The 2,500-nt window shown below is 57.8% G+C and overlaps 1 non-coding gene across 1 annotated transcript in view; it reads left to right on the forward strand.

Annotated features, from left to right (window-relative positions):
- Positions 1–2,409: 2,409 nt before the first annotated feature.
- The window catches only part of LOC126434396 (small subunit ribosomal RNA), a 1,910-nt gene continuing 1,819 nt past the window's right edge, over positions 2,410–2,500 (forward strand). The window contains exon 1 of the ribosomal RNA XR_007579195.1: positions 2,410–2,500. This exon is cut by the window's right edge and continues 1,819 nt beyond it. This is a non-coding gene — a ribosomal RNA (small subunit ribosomal RNA).

A 2,500-nucleotide genomic window follows, 5' to 3' on the forward strand; every position in this document is an offset into this window, starting at 1 on the left:
GTTGCGCCTTAACCTAACCTATGTTGCGCCTTAACCTAACCTATGTTGCGCCTTAACCTAACCTATGTTGCGCCTTAACCTAACCTATGTTGCGCCTTAACCCAACCTATGTTGCGCCTTAACCCAACCTATGTTGCGCCTTAACCCAACCTATGTTGCGCCTTAACCCAACCTATGTTGCGCCTTAACCCAACCTATGTTGCGCCTTAACCCAACCTATGTTGCGCCTTAACCCAACCTATGTTGGGCCTTAACCCAACCTATGTTGGGCCTTAACCCAACCTATGTTGGGCCTTAACCCAACACACGTTGGGCCTTAACCCAACACACGTTGGGCCTTAACCCAACACACGTTGGGCCTTAACCCAACACACGTTGGGCCTTAACCCAACACACGTTGGGCCTTAACCCAACACACGTTGGGCCTTAACCCAACACACGTTGGGCCTTAACCCAACACACGTTGGGCCTTAACCCAACACACGTTGGGCCTTAACCCAACACACGTTGGGCCTTAACCCAACACACGTTGGGCCTTAACCCAACACACGTTGGGCCTTAACCCAACACACGTTGGGCCTTAACCCAACACACGTTGGGCCTTAACCCAACACACGTTGGGCCTTAACCCAACACACGTTGGGCCTTAACCCAACACACGTTGGGCCTTAACCCAACACACGTTGGGCCTTAACCTGCTCTGTAATTGTCATACGACGCGTTAAATTAGTGTAGTGTTGCCTAACTGCAACCCCCGCAATATAGTTTGCTACTCGCACTGCCCGGTCCCCAGTGTATCGCTTCATGTTAAACACCTTGCAGCTATACACTGTAATGTGGATGGCAGCAGGACGTACATGCTCAATGCCCTTTGCAGTTGTTCATTGGCATTTGCAGTTGTTCATTGGCATTCGCATGGCGAAGCACTTAGCCTACGCTGTGGTACGGCCTGTGTCAACTGTCCGCTGATGTTGTACGTCCAAATCACACACTGTACTGCACATTGGTCCTCATGTACTGAATGATACATCGTGGTACATGTGACCGTACAACGACTGCGCCAACAACGGCGAACCATGCGGTCCAAATGTTGTGCACTCAGCTACGTGTCGTCTCCCTATAAGAGCTGGATTGCAGTGTGGTATGCCCTGGATGGCGATCAGCATGAGCCGTCTGTTGATGTAGTGGCGCGTGTTGTCAGACGTAGTCGTCTCTTCTCACACACCGTGATAGCATGGTGCACTGCGTTCCACATCTGCGACATGCGACAGAGGCCGGTTGACAGTCGTTCGCGCAATGGACATCGCATACGTACGGGGGCCACCTTCCACGTGTTCGCGAAGCGTGCACATGTTGTTGCGTGTATGTGGGCAGACATAGTGTGTCGTGACACCTGACACAGGCATGCAACAATCGTTGAATTTGCAAATGGCGATGGACGCCTACGTTTGCTGGTGACGTTACGCAAATGAACAACTGGTAAACCGTTGTGGTGCGGTTGTTCTCGCTAGAGGTGAATCAGTGATGGCGACGATCGGTTGAGCTACCAACCGGTTGTTCCAGCGATACCCACCATGCCCACGAACGTGAATGGCATCTGGGTGTGAAGCGATACGCGGCGGTGGCTGGGTGGGACCGTCCCCGGCCGGTGAGGGGGGGCCTCCCGGCGTGCTGGCCGCGCGGTGCGTGGGCGCACGCGCTACAGCCGGCTGGTGGGGGCGGCCAGTGGCAGGCGCGCCGGCCGACGGAGGCGGCAGGCGGCGCAGCTGCGCGCCGGCGCACCCTGCACGCGGCGCCGTGCGGCCAAAGTAGGTCCTCGCGGGCCCGGTGCGAAGCGCGGTGGACATCTGCAGTGTGCTGGTCCGATTGAGGACTGTGTGCGCTGAGGATGCGCCGCCGCCCGGCGCTCGGCGCCGCGACGCCGTCTGCTGCTCGGTCGCCTCTGCGGTTCTCGCAGGTGGTTTGTATCGCAGCTGTGCGGACGTGTTGGCGCGTGCGCTGTGCTGGGAGAGTTCGCTTCGGCACCCAAGTGGGGCTTTTGTCCTTCTGTGGCGCTGGCGTTGGAGCTGCCGGTCACCGTAGGTGGCGCGTGTTGTCTCCCGCCGGCAATGCCACGACAGCACGCTCCCGGGCCTCTGTCGGCAGCGGCAAGCTCAGTTGGGAGCACGGGTGGTCGCACCTAAAGCGTCTACTCGCCAAACCCCGGGCGATTGCGCCTCTCTCGAACCCGACCAAGTACTTAGGACGGCGCTGCGCGCCGCCGGGACCTGAGAGGGTTTCGAGGTGTATGGTGCAGGGGAGCTCAGCCTCCTCCTGTTTGCAGAATAATTGAGCGGACGCTTGCGTGTTCGCGCGGGCCCCCGGGACACACTCCCGGGCGGCCGGCTGCTCAGCTCTAGTTGACGCAGCTCCCTGGTTGATCCTGCCAGTAGTCATATGCTTGTCTCAAAGATTAAGCCATGCATGTCTCAGTACAAGCCGCATTAAGGTGAAACCGCGA

The sequence above is a fragment of the Schistocerca serialis genome, unplaced genomic scaffold (assembly GCF_023864345.2).
Source record: "Schistocerca serialis cubense isolate TAMUIC-IGC-003099 unplaced genomic scaffold, iqSchSeri2.2 HiC_scaffold_1187, whole genome shotgun sequence".
Classification (NCBI taxonomy): Eukaryota; Metazoa; Arthropoda; class Insecta; order Orthoptera; family Acrididae; genus Schistocerca; species Schistocerca serialis.